This window comes from Ranitomeya imitator, chromosome 1, assembly GCF_032444005.1.
Source record: "Ranitomeya imitator isolate aRanImi1 chromosome 1, aRanImi1.pri, whole genome shotgun sequence".
In the NCBI taxonomy this organism is placed as follows: Eukaryota; Metazoa; Chordata; class Amphibia; order Anura; family Dendrobatidae; genus Ranitomeya; species Ranitomeya imitator.
In genome coordinates this window covers 766,808,058-766,823,439 of record NC_091282.1, presented here as the reverse complement: position 1 = coordinate 766,823,439, position 15,382 = coordinate 766,808,058, and the positions used below count along the sequence as shown (strand labels likewise).

At 41.2% G+C, this 15,382-nt stretch overlaps 1 protein-coding gene across 1 annotated transcript in view; it reads left to right on the top strand.

The window, feature by feature from the left end:
• Nucleotides 1–413: 413 nt before the first annotated feature.
• Nucleotides 414–15,382, top strand: part of LOC138646071 (B2 bradykinin receptor-like) — a 46,402-nt gene continuing 31,433 nt past the window's right edge. Inside the window, exon 1 of the mRNA XM_069735543.1 lies at nucleotides 414–513. The gene's annotated coding sequence lies outside the window, so the exon portion shown is untranslated. The remainder of the gene's footprint in view (nucleotides 514–15,382) is intronic.

Below are 15,382 nucleotides of genomic sequence, written 5' to 3'. Positions count from 1 at the left end.
CGCGATTTATCAGACATTTATGGCATATTCTGTGCTTGTCTAAAACTGCAGGAAACCCTGAAGGGCGACTCGGTGAGGACGCTTTCCATTCAATGACAGGAAGCAGAGATCTGGAAAGTGTATATTACAGCGTTTAGTATAAATTGTGCGGACAGGACTCAAAACTCTTCTTACTTGCACTGATACATTGGATCGTCCTCCAGTCTATTCAATGACAGCAAGCAGAGATAAAGAAATCTGTGCGGAATTTATTCCAATACATTTTCGAACGTTCCATCGTCATCTTTATTTCTTGAATTTTTAAGCCTTTGTTCCCCTATAGGTGAGCGCTTCTTGCGTCCTCTTCTGGGGCCACTAGACGGTTGTGTGCAGCCGTGTGATCCCTCCTTCGTACAGTTGGGGGTGTGATAAAAGCCCATCGCTCGGATCTCAGCTGCAAAAACACTCGAAACACCGAGGAATCAGCTGCGGTTAATCAGCGGAGCCGGCTCTGCGCAACGCCCTACCGCCAAGGTAAAAAGCGTAGGGAAAAAGGGAATGGTGGGCGGCATGGCACATACTTACCTACATGTAGATGTAGCAGAGCTGGAATTGTCATTGAACCTGTGCAGGAGCTGAAGTGCTACCAGCACAGTGTGAATAGCGCAGGAGGTTTACGCGCAGCCTCGTCTAACTCTGAAACAACTGACAAACTCAGCTCTGCTACTTCCATTTTTTTTGTATATGAGGATAAGTTCAAAAACTTCAGGAAAAGGCAGGAAAAGGAAATATTAAGCGTTTTCTTCGGATCCTATTTATCACGAATTCTCACTTTTTTTTTAACCCTTGGCATACGTGGTCTCCCGGTTACGTGTTACATAGGAGAAGCTCCGTGCATTTATTATGTGGAGAGAAGTGTGTCAGATGCAGCAGGGCTGAGATTGTTGTTTTGCGCAGAGGACATCATTACATTGTAGAAAATAATAGGCGGACGTATGACAAATCCAGCTCTGCTGCATCTGTAGGAGAGTTACTGTTTTTAATTGCTTATTAATATATTTTCATTTTTTGTCTAATATCTTCCTTATTTTTAAAACCGTTGGTTGCTGTCGGTGAATGAAACGTCTTCCTTTTTTTTGTCATTAATATTGCAAACCTGTACAGACCTGATGTCTGTCACAGCTGAGGGTTTGTTATAATTGCATCCAGTATGTGCAGCCCTCTGTAAGCGAAACATCTGAGATGAATCATTCTTCTTTCCTTGTATTCATCTGTTGGGTGTTGAGCATTATTCGGTCGCTTCGAACACTGATCCATAAATTTCCCCACATACAGCCACTCAGCCCCCACTAAATAAACTAACCGCATTCAGGATTGTCATCACTGGCAGCAGAAATTGATGTGACGTGGCTCACTATGGATGAATATATGGTTAGTAGAGCTACTTCTTTGTGGTTTTACATGGGACTGCAGTTAAGCCTGATAAATCATGACAGTATATAAGAAAATATCAGCATTTCCAAAAGACTTAGGGGAGGGGGAAATGTAAGAAACTTACAGCTACAAAACAATTTTCCTAAACCTCCCTTATTTCCACCTGTTGTCAGCATAGCCCAGAATTAATCCTAAGAATAATCAGTCACTTTGTAAAAGATTTATCTAGTACATGTCCTCAATTACCTCCTGTATTATACTCCAGAGCTGCACTCACTATTCTGCTGGTGCAGTCACTGTGTACATACATTACTGATCCTGTACTGATCCTGAGTTACATCCTGTATTATACTCCAGAGCTGCACTCACTATTCTGCTGGTGCAGTCACTGTGTACATACATTACATTACTGATCCTGAGTTACATCCTGTATTATACTCCAGAGCTGCTCTCACTATTCTGCTGGTGCAGTCACTGAGTACATACATTACATTACTGATCCTGAGTTACATCCTGTATTATACTCCAGAGCTGCTCTCACTATTCTGCTGGTGCAGTCACTGTGTACATACATTACATTACTGATCCTGAGTTACATCCTGTATTATACTCCAGAGCTGCTCTCACTATTCTGCTGGTGCAGTCACTGAGTACATACATTACATTACTGATCCTGAGTTACATCCTGTATTATACTCCAGAGCTGCACTCACTATTCTGCTGGTGCAGTCACTGTGTACATACATTACATTACTGATCCTGATTTACATCCTGTATTATACCTGAGAGCTGCACTCACTATTCTGCTGAAGCAGTCATTGTGTACATACATTACATTACTGATCCTGAGTTACATCTTGTATTATACTCCAGAGCTGCATTCATTATCCTGCTTGTGCAGTCACTGTGTACATATATTACTGATCCTGAGTTACATCCTGTATTATACCCCAGAGCTGCACTCACTATTCTGCTGGTGCAGTCACTGTGTACATACATTACATTACCGATCCTGAGTTACATCCTGTATTATACTCCAGAGCTGCACTCACTATTCTGCTGGTGCAGTCACTGTGTACATACATTACATTACTGATCCTGAGTTACATCTGGATTATACTCCAGAGCTGCATTCACTATTCTGCTGGTGCAGTCACTGTGTACATACATTACATTACTGATCCTGAATTACCTCCTGTATTATACCCCAGAGCTGCACTCACTATTCTGCTGAAGCAGTCAATGTGTACATACATTACATTACTGATCCTGTACTGATCCTGTATTATACTCCAGAGCTGCACTTACTATTCTGCTGGTGCAGTCACTGTGTACATACATTACATTACTGATCCTGATTTACATCCTGTATTATACCTCGGAGCTGCACTCACTATTCTGCTGAAGCAGTCACTGTGTACATACATTACATTACTGATCCTGTACTGATCCTGAGTTACATCTTGTATTATACTGCAGAGCTGCACTCACTATTCTGCTTGTGCAATCAGTGTACATACATTACTGATCCTGAGTTACATCCTGTATTATACCCCAGAGCTGCACTCACTCTTCTGCTGGTGCAGTTACTGTGTACATGCATTACTTATCCTGTGCTGATCCTGAGTTATACTCCAGAGCTGCACTCACTATTCTGCTGGTGCAGTCACTGTGTACATACATTACATTACTGATCCTGAGTTACATCCTGTATTATACCCCAGAGCTACACTCACTATTCTGCTGGTGCAGTCACTGTGTACATACATTACAATACCGATCCTGAGTTACATCATGTATTATACTCCAGAGCTGCACTCACTATCCTGCTGGTGCAGTCACTGTGTACATACATTACATTACTGATCCTGTACTGATCCTGAGTTACATCCTGTATTATACCCCAGAGCTACACTCACTATTCTGCTGGTGCAGTCACTGTGTACATACATTACATTACCGATCCTGAGTTACATCATGTATTATACTCCAAAGCTGCACTCACTATTCTGCTGGTGCAGTCACTGTGTACATACATTACATTACTGATCCTGAGTTACATCCTGTATTATACTCCAGAGCTGCTCTCACTATTCTGCTGGTGCAGTCACTGAGTACATACATTACATTACTGATCCTGAGTTACATCCTGTATTATACTCCAGAGCTGCACTCACTATTCTGCTGGTGCAGTCACTGTGTACATACATTACATTACTGATCCTGATTTACATCCTGTATTATACCTGAGAGCTGCACTCACTATTCTGCTGAAGCAGTCATTGTGTACATACATTACATTACTGATCCTGAGTTACATCTTGTATTATACTCCAGAGCTGCATTCATTATCCTGCTTGTGCAGTCACTGTGTACATATATTACTGATCCTGAGTTACATCCTGTATTATACCCCAGAGCTGCACTCACTATTCTGCTGGTGCAGTCACTGTGTACATACATTACATTACCGATCCTGAGTTACATCCTGTATTATACTCCAGAGCTGCACTCACTATTCTGCTGGTGCAGTCACTGTGTACATACATTACATTACTGATCCTGAGTTACATCTGGATTATACTCCAGAGCTGCATTCACTATTCTGCTGGTGCAGTCACTGTGTACATACATTACATTACTGATCCTGAATTACCTCCTGTATTATACCCCAGAGCTGCACTCACTATTCTGCTGAAGCAGTCAATGTGTACATACATTACATTACTGATCCTGTACTGATCCTGTATTATACTCCAGAGCTGCACTTACTATTCTGCTGGTGCAGTCACTGTGTACATACATTACATTACTGATCCTGATTTACATCCTGTATTATACCTCGGAGCTGCACTCACTATTCTGCTGAAGCAGTCACTGTGTACATACATTACATTACTGATCCTGTACTGATCCTGAGTTACATCTTGTATTATACTGCAGAGCTGCACTCACTATTCTGCTTGTGCAATCAGTGTACATACATTACTGATCCTGAGTTACATCCTGTATTATACCCCAGAGCTGCACTCACTCTTCTGCTGGTGCAGTTACTGTGTACATGCATTACTTATCCTGTGCTGATCCTGAGTTATACTCCAGAGCTGCACTCACTATTCTGCTGGTGCAGTCACTGTGTACATACATTACATTACTGATCCTGAGTTACATCCTGTATTATACCCCAGAGCTACACTCACTATTCTGCTGGTGCAGTCACTGTGTACATACATTACAATACCGATCCTGAGTTACATCATGTATTATACTCCAGAGCTGCACTCACTATCCTGCTGGTGCAGTCACTGTGTACATACATTACATTACTGATCCTGTACTGATCCTGAGTTACATCCTGTATTATACCCCAGAGCTACACTCACTATTCTGCTGGTGCAGTCACTGTGTACATACATTACATTACCGATCCTGAGTTACATCATGTATTATACTCCAAAGCTGCACTCACTATTCTGCTGGTGCAGTCACTGTGTACATACATTACATTACTGATCCTGAGTTACATCCTGTATTATACTCCAGAGCTGCTCTCACTATTCTGCTGGTGCAGTCACTGAGTACATACATTACATTACTGATCCTGAGTTACATCCTGTATTATACTCCAGAGCTGCACTCACTATTCTGCTGGTGCAGTCACTGTGTACATACATTACATTACTGATCCTGATTTACATCCTGTATTATACCTGAGAGCTGCACTCACTATTCTGCTGAAGCAGTCATTGTGTACATACATTACATTACTGATCCTGAGTTACATCTTGTATTATACTCCAGAGCTGCATTCATTATCCTGCTTGTGCAGTCACTGTGTACATATATTACTGATCCTGAGTTACATCCTGTATTATACCCCAGAGCTGCACTCACTATTCTGCTGGTGCAGTCACTGTGTACATACATTACATTACCGATCCTGAGTTACATCCTGTATTATACTCCAGAGCTGCACTCACTATTCTGCTGGTGCAGTCACTGTGTACATACATTACATTACTGATCCTGAGTTACATCTGGATTATACTCCAGAGCTGCATTCACTATTCTGCTGGTGCAGTCACTGTGTACATACATTACATTACTGATCCTGAATTACCTCCTGTATTATACCCCAGAGCTGCACTCACTATTCTGCTGAAGCAGTCAATGTGTACATACATTACATTACTGATCCTGTACTGATCCTGTATTATACTCCAGAGCTGCACTTACTATTCTGCTGGTGCAGTCACTGTGTACATACATTACATTACTGATCCTGATTTACATCCTGTATTATACCTCGGAGCTGCACTCACTATTCTGCTGAAGCAGTCACTGTGTACATACATTACATTACTGATCCTGTACTGATCCTGAGTTACATCTTGTATTATACTGCAGAGCTGCACTCACTATTCTGCTTGTGCAATCAGTGTACATACATTACTGATCCTGAGTTACATCCTGTATTATACCCCAGAGCTGCACTCACTCTTCTGCTGGTGCAGTTACTGTGTACATGCATTACTTATCCTGTGCTGATCCTGAGTTATACTCCAGAGCTGCACTCACTATTCTGCTGGTGCAGTCACTGTGTACATACATTACATTACTGATCCTGAGTTACATCCTGTATTATACCCCAGAGCTACACTCACTATTCTGCTGGTGCAGTCACTGTGTACATACATTACAATACCGATCCTGAGTTACATCATGTATTATACTCCAGAGCTGCACTCACTATCCTGCTGGTGCAGTCACTGTGTACATACATTACATTACTGATCCTGTACTGATCCTGAGTTACATCCTGTACTATACTCCAGAGCTGCACTCACTATTCTGCTGGTGCAGTCACTGTGTACATACATTACATTACCGATCCTGAGTTACATCATGTATTATACTCCAAAGCTGCACTCACTATTCTGCTGGTGCAGTCACTGTGTACATACATTACATTACTGATCCTGAGTTACATCCTGTATTATACTCCAGAGCTGCACTCACTATTCTGCTGGTGCAGTCACTGTGTACATACATTACATTACTGATCCTGAGTTACATCCTGTATTATACTCCAGAGCTGCACTCACTATTCTGCTGGTGCAGTCACTGTGTACATACATTACATTACTGATCCTGAGTTACATCCTGTATTATACCTGAGAGCTGCACTCACTATTCTGCTGGTGCAGTCACTGTGTACATACATTACATTACTGATCCTGAGTTACATCCTGTATTATACTCCAGAGCTGCACTCACTATTCTGCTGGTGCAGTCACTGTGTACATACATTACATTACTGATCCTGAGTTACATCCTGTATTATACCTGAGAGCTGCACTCACTATTCTGCTGGTGCAGTCACTGTGTACATACATTACATTACCGATCCTGAGTTACATCATGTATTATACTCCAAAGCTGCACTCACTATTCTGCTGGTGCAGTCACTGTGTACATACATTACATTACTGATCCTGAGTTACATCCTGTATTATACTCCAGAGCTGCACTCACTATTCTGCTGGTGCAGTCACTGTGTACATACATTACATTACTGATCCTGAGTTACATCCTGTATTATACTCCAGAGCTGCACTCACTATTCTGCTGGTGCAGTCACTGTGTACATACATTACATTACTGATCCTGAGTTACATCATGTATTACACTCCAGAGCTGTACTCACTATTCTGAATGTTCATCTGTGTATATGGTTAATAGATTTCTATGTAAGGTTTGTGGGACCCTTAAGTTTTGGCGTCTGGTTTCCGTTACATCATCCATCCACAGTTGGCGCTCAGGTTGATTCTCGGGAACAGACGCCCCATTGTCGTCTGAGTAGTGATGTATTGTTGATGTTCTCACTATTCCAGCATCTCCTCCATTAGTGAGGAATTCTTTGGTGTAAATACAGCTCCATTACTGACTATAATCGCCCCCTTTTCTTTCATTTTTTATTTTTTGCTGTAAAATCGTTTTCCCTCAATTTGCAGTAAGTTTCCAGACAGTGTGATGGGTACAGATGTAGCAGAGGTGAACTTGTCACTCGGGCCATAATACAATATAAGAGCTTGTATCTAATATATAATTGCCTAGAATACTACTTCCTGCAATTTGTGCCAACTACCTGTCCGGAGCTAATGTCCGGAGCTAATGTCCGGAGCTAATGTCCGGAGATAAGTGACGTCAACAGTGTCCAGTGTCTGATTGGTTGCCGCCTGCTGCGAGCGACCAATCAGAAACGTGCCGTACTGTGACACACTCCGCCCGCCATTTTGGTGTGATTTTTGAATTTTTACCTCACAGCAAGTTTCTACTGCGTGGAGGCGGGCCCAGTGACGTTGCTCTTCAAGCTCCTGCCGAATTTCGTCAAAAAAATGATAATACCATTTACCAAAACTATATATATTTAGTTGTGAAGTGGTTCAGTGACATTTTCACACCAATTTTGAACTTTTGTTTGGTGTTTTCTCCATATACTGCCTATTATTTTTGTTCTTTCTTACTATTATTTATTAATGGTATTATTCTTACATTTGAATAAATAAAGTATATATGGATTCTAGACTCCCAATTCTTTAGAATCGGGCTGCCATCTAGTATAATATAAAACCCTCTGTCTCCCCACTGCTGCCTGTCTGTAGTGCATCACTGCAGGGTCTGACTGCACAGAGCTGCCTGTAGTCTGTAACTATGGACACATGCAGTCATGGCTGAAAGTGTTGGCACCCTTGAAATTGTTCCTGAAAATTATTGAAATTCCACATGTTTTGTGATACACACGTTTATTTCCTTTGGGTGTATTGGAACAACACAAAAAAAAGCAGAGAAAAGGTAAATTGGCCATAATCTCACACAAACCCCCTAAAATCCTCTGGACAAAATTGTTGGCCCCTTTCCATAATTGTGAGTGAACCACTTTGTTTCCAGCATGTGATGCTCATTCAAACTCACATGTGGCAAGTAACAGGTGTGGGCAATATGAAAATCTCAAGTGAAACTAGATAAAAAGAAAAGTTAACTCAATCTTTGCATTGTGTGTCTGTGTGTGCCACACTAAGCATGGAGAACAGAATGAGAAGAGAACTGTCTGTGGACTGGAGAACCAAAATTGCTGAAAAATATCAACAATCTGAAGGTTACAAGTCCATCTCCAGAGATCTTGATGTTCCATTGTCCATGATGAGCAACAGTATCAAGAAGTTTACAACCCATGGTGCTGTACCTAATCTCCCTGGATGTGGACAACAGAGAAAAATTAGCAAAAAGGTTGTAGCCAGGATAGTCCGGATGGTGGATTAGCTCCAGTCAAGCTACAGAGAAATTCATGCTGTCCTGAAGGATAACAGGGTGCGTCAGTGTCAACGCCAACTCTCCATACACATTTGAATGAAATGAAACGCTATGGCAGGAGACCCAGGAGGACCGCACTACTGATACAGACATTAAAAAGCTAGACTGCAGCTTGCCAAAATGTGCATGAGTAACCAAAATCCTTCTGGGAAAGCGTCTGGTGGACAGATGAGACCAAGATGGAGCTTTTTGGTAAAGTACATCATTCTACTGTTTACTGAAAATGGAATGAGGCCTACAAAGAACACAGTGCCTATAGTCATATATGGTGGAGATTCAAAGATGTTTTTTGGCTGTTTTGTTGCCTCTGGGTGTCATTAATTTGTTCAAGGCATTATGAAATCTGAAAATTACCAAAGGATTTTGTGTGGCAATGTATGTCTAGTGTCAGAAAGCTGGGTTTGCGTCCTAGGTCATGGGTCTTCCAGTAGGACAATGACCCCAAACATACTTCAAGAATCCCTCAGAAATGGATGGAAAGAAAGCACTGGAGAGTTGTGAATTGGCAGCAATGAATCCGAGTCTAAATCCCATTGATCATCTGTGGAGATATTACAATTGCTGTTGGGAGAAGGCGCCTTCACATATGAGAGACCTGGAGAAGTTTGTAAGAGACGTCCAAGATACAAGCTGAGAGGAGTATGAAGCTTGTGGATGTGGCGTACGTTTTCTGGAGCAGTTTCAAGGGTGCTCTGCCAACACTTTCATCCATAAATTAGCAATAGCAAGCCATAGTAATAAGTAGAATGAACTCGTGTGAACTTGAGTGCCAAGATCATTCTACTTACTACTTACCACTTTCATTCCTGACTGTAGGTCTGCACAGGAGCTGTATGCATACAATTATATATTTTTTTTAATCAAAACTATTTGCAAAGTGGCTTCATATTATGATTTATATGAGGATATAGTGCAAAATAAAATGGTTGCAAGAGGATACATACCCTGTAATCTAAGATCTAGAAAAAAAATGTGTCCTGATCCTCCATTCCCCTCTTGCCCATCTTTATGCAGAACTTTTCCCTCCCTCTTGGGGCCAATAGTTGTTTTGTAAGGGTGGTTTCACACTTGCGTTTTTGTCTGCAGCGTTTTTTGCACAAAAAAACGCATGTGTTTTTTCCCCTATATTTAACATTGAAAACGCATGTGTTTTTTGTGTACGCGTTTCGGTCACGTTTTCAATCGCATGCGTTTTTTTACTGCATGCGTTCATTTTCAAAAATGCAACTTGTAGTATTTTTGAGAGGCGTTTTTTGGACACAAAAAAACGCATGCGTTTTCATGCGTTTTTTTGGGGTCAAAAAACACATTGGAGTCAATGGGAACGCATGCGTTTTTTCGTGCATGCGTTTGCATGCGTTAAAAACGCATGCGTTTTTATTAAAAAAAACATAAAAACACACTGATAAACCACCCCACACCATAAAATTGATAAAGGGATCCTACCCCTACCCCTACCCCTAACCCTACCCCTAACCCTACCCCTAACCCTACCCCTAACCCTACACCTAACCCTACCCCTAACCCTAATCCCTTTAAGGGTAGGGTTAGGGGTGGGGTTAGGGGTAGGGTTAGGGGTAGGGTTAGGGTTAGGATCCCTTTAGGGTTAGGGTTAGGATCCCTTTAGGGTTAGGGTTAGTATCCCTACCCCTAACCCTACCCCTAACACTAGCTTTTTCTGTTTATAGTGGGTTTTTTACTTTATTTTGATGATTGGCAGCTGTCACAAATTTATCTGCATGCGTTTAAAAAACGCAAACGCATGAAAAAACGCATGTAAATGTGTCAAAACGCCGCGTTTTTTTCACCACATGCAAAAACGCATGCGTCAAAAAAACGCAGCGTTTGCACGCGTTTACATGCGTTTTTTCACCATGCGTTTTTTTTTTAAACGCATGCGTTTTGAAACGCAAGTGTGAAACCCGCCTTAGTGCAGGGAAATGAGATCAACTGTTTCTAAAATGTAACGTTCCAAGTACAAGTATCGCCTCCATATACTGTAGATATTGTGGTGACGGGTTACACGACCAGCTACTCTTCTAGTGACAGATGTTGCAAAATAAGGGGAGCTGGTTTCTGCGCTGTGGACCTGTGTGTGATATCAGCAAATGCCGGAGATCTGCAATAAACAAGGGTTAGGTTTCAGAAGCGGAGATGGACACTTAATACCCAGCTGCTCCATAAATGTCATGTGTCATCAGTGCCTCATTCCCTCCTGTCCCCGGCTGGCCAGTGTGTCAGGACCTCAGCATCACTCTTATCATCTAACACTTTACAGATAATGAGGCCTGGAGGGATTTCTAGGGTTTTGTGATAGTTACTCCTTGTGTGTCTTATATGATCTATTATCTATCTATCTATCTATCTATCTATCTATCTATCTATCTATCTATCTATCTATCTATCCATTATCTATCTATCTATTGTCTATCCATCTATTTATTATCTATCTATTATCTATCTATTATCTATTTCTCTATTGTCTATCTATTATCTATAATCTATCTTTCATTTATCTATCTATCTATCTATCTATCTATCTATCTATTAAATATTAGATTATATATATATATATATACAAAAAGAACACAGCAGCATATGTGCATGGATCTAGGCCTTGTGAAAACACAGACAAACATTCAATATAGATTATACTTCCCAAAAATATTTTTCACAAATTTAAAAAAAATATATATTTTTTTTTCATAAAACTTACAGTAATAGATCAAAATGAAAGTTCTTAGCGCATAAATTGGCCAATTCATGTATGCCTATCAACCACAGCAAGGTGACTTCCCTCTGATGGGTCCTACTCTACTGTACATGCCACTTTTGGGCCACCAGCCTACAACTATGGAAAAAACATGTCACTCTTGGGCTAAGCCTACAATTTATGGGCAGGTAGAGCTGACTACGGCCACCTGCAAGGTCAATGTGACCTTCATTTTCATCTATTACTGTAAGTTTTATGGAAAAAAAAATTGTGAAAAAATATTTTTGAGAAGTATAATCTATATTGAACGTTTGTCTGTATTTTCACATGGCCTAGATTCATGCACATGTGCTGCTGTGTTATTTTTTGTATATATAATGCAATTTTGCAACATGCACGTGTTCACATTAGGAGTGCTGGTTGTTTTTTTTTATATATACAGTACAGACCAAAAGTTTGGACACACCTTCTCATTTAAAGATTTTTCTGTATTTTCATGACTATAAAGATTGTACATTCACACTGAAGGCATCAAAACTATGAATTAACACATGTGGACTTATATACTTAACAAAAAAGTGTGAAACAACTGAAATTATGCCTTATAGTCTAGGTTCTTCAAAGTAGCCACCTTTTGCTTTGATGACTGCTTTGCACGCTCTTGGCATTCTCTTGATGAGCTTCAAGAGGTAGTCACCGGGAATGGTCTTCCAACAATCTTGAAGTTCCCAGAGATGCTTAGCACTTGTTGGCCCTTTTGCCTTCACTCTGCGGTCCAGCTCACCCCAAACCTTCTCTATTGGGTTCAGGTCTGGTGACTGTGGAGGCCAGGTCATCTGGCGTAGCACCCCATCACTCTCCTTCTTGGTCAAATAGCCCTTACACAGCCTGGAGGTGTGTTTGGGGTCATTGTCCTGTTGAAAAATAAATGATGGTCCAACTAAAAGCAAACCGATGGAATAGCAGAAACCGCTGCAAGATGCTGTGGTAGCCATGCTGGTTCAGTATGCCTTCAATTTTGAATAAATCCCCAACAGTGTCACCAGCAAAGCACCCCCACACCATCACACCTCCTCCTCCATGCTTCACGGTGGGAACCAGGCATGTAGAGTCCATCTGTTCACCTTTTCTGCGTCACACAAAGACAAGGTGGTTGGGACCAAAGATCTCAAATTTGGACTTATCAGACCAAAGCACAGATTTCCACTGGTCTAATGTCCATTCCTTGTATTCTTTAGCCCAAACAAGTCTCTTCTGCTTGCTGCCTGTCCTTAGCAGTGGTTTCCTAGCAGCTATTTTACCATGAAGGCCTGCTGCCCAAAGTCTCCTCTTAACAGCTGTTGTAGAGATGTGTCTGCTGCTAGAACTCTGTGTGGCATTGACCTGGTCTCTAATCTGAGCTGCTGTTAACCTGCGATTTCTGAGGCTGGTGACTCGGATAAACTTATCCTCAGAAGCAGAGGTGACTCTGGGTTTTCCTTTCCTGGGGCAGTCCTCATGTGAGCCAGTTTCTTTGTAGCGCTTGATGGTTTTTGCAACTGCACTTGGGGACACTTTGAAAGTTTACAGGGTGGGCCATTTATATGGATACACCTAAATAAAATGGGAATGGTTGGTGATATCAACTTCCTGTTTGTGACACATTAGTATATATTCCAGGTGACTAGCTTTTACACCCTAAATACACTTATTTTGGCTTCCTTCCTTTTCTGGTGTTTTTTCCACAACATCATTTCTCAGTCTTACAGATATGCCACAATGCAGCAAGATCTTATGCTGCAGAAAAGTGTTATTTTGCACTTAATATGTTAAAGGGCTTTTCTGTGTTAAAAGTTCAGATATAGCTTTGTGCTTTTTTGTGCCTTTCCGTGACGTGCTGTTACTTAAAGGGGTTGATTTCAATGTCTTAAATGGGTAAACTTGCAAAGTGCATGGAAAAAAACAAATACTTTGCAATTTACTTCTTTCTATTCTCAAAAGTGGATTGATTCTTAATTGAATAGCAGGGCAGTCACCAGGAATTTCAGGGCCCCATAAAGGCAAAAATTTTGGGGCCACATTGAGACTCCACCCAGGCCCCAAACCAGCTCTGCCTCCACCCCTCAAACCTTCCATAGTCCCACCCACTCTTGGAAAACTCCACTTTTGCACCACATTCTCACCAATCACACATTAACCGTTCCCATCTAACACCAGATCACATATATAGTCAGCAGCTTTTATTTTGGCCAAATATTTTTTAAGTTGCCACCACGACAAGGTAGACTGTTTTGACCGAATCATACACTACTCTAACCAATTAAACCTTTGTTATTTGTTATACTTTTTAGGTATATTTGTATTTATTTTTATTTAAGGGAATGTGTCACATACATTTTTTTAAATGATCAATAATACCACATACAAGGGACAAATACCATCACACCATGGGCGGATCACATATTACCACCACATAGTGACCGAATAATACCACATACAAGGGACAAATACTGCCACACCATGACCAGATCACATATTACCAGACATAGTGACCGAATAATACAACATACAAAGGACAAATGCTTCCACACCATGACCAGATCACATATTACCAGACACAGTGACCGAATACTACAATACTGATGATTAATAATTAAAAAATGCACAATACTAAGTGCCATTAAACACAGGAGCACTGTATATAGTGTCAGTGTACCGGTAATACAGGGATTCTCAGTGACATTATACACAGGAGCTCTGTATATAATGTACAGGTACTACACTGACTCACCAGTGACTTCTCTATTTTGTTTTTCATTTTTGCTTTTCTTTCTCATCCTGCGCAGACCGCCATCACTTCTTCCAGCCAGGACTCGTCTCTGCATAAAATAGTACATAGTTACCTAGAGCACCACTTCCAGAGCACATTCCCCTCTTTTTCCCTTCTTCTACACTACACATCTGAATAAAGATATGCACCCACCATTAATATATAGTTGGTTATTATACAACCCACCATTCCAAATATAAAATATAATCCACCACTGTGACCCTACTAACTATAAATATAAATGTTCACTTTCCCCACCTAATAAATATATAAATTAATTAGCCTCTGTAGTTGTACCCCAAATTCAATAAAAGTCATTAGATCTTCAGCGCACCCACTTTGTACGTCCCGCTCCCCCGATTCAATATATTTAAATGCCCCCCTACTCCCCAATTCGTTATGTCATGTCCTCGCTCTCTCCCACCCCCACCCTCTATTCATTTTCAACTGCTCTCCCCCACATTTAATACATCATTTACTCTCCCACACCTTCAATTTATCATTATTTGCTGCCCCACCCTCAATTCATCATTAGCTGTCCCCCACCCTCAATTCGTCATCATTTTCTGTCCCCATCTCCCAATCTCAATACATCACCATTTATCCTCAAAATGCATCATTATTTTGTTTTCCTCACCCCCACCTTCAATTCAATTGCAGTCCCCCATCCCCCACCCTCAATTAATTATTTGCAGGAATGCTTGGCCAAGCCGATATTTCCAGTGTTTACAGGTGTCAAAAGAGGTAGTTTTCCTTTTTGTCATTGTCATGTCACTAATGACTAATGGGCTTCAGTGCTGCGGTGGTGATTTCACTCAGTGACGTGTATTAACCACTGGTTAAAGTGATCGCCACAGCCCTGGTGCCCGGACCGGGAGAGCACTCACAATTCATTACCGTGATCTGAGCAGATCAGTCATGTCATTGCGGTGCTCAGATCATAGTAATCACCGTTGACTGCTTATCAGTTCCGGGTACCTGCGCAGCTGCGATGACTTCATTCAGTGGTGAGTATACATCACTAGCACAAATCATTGCTGCAGCACTGCACTGGTGCCTGGACCAATGACATA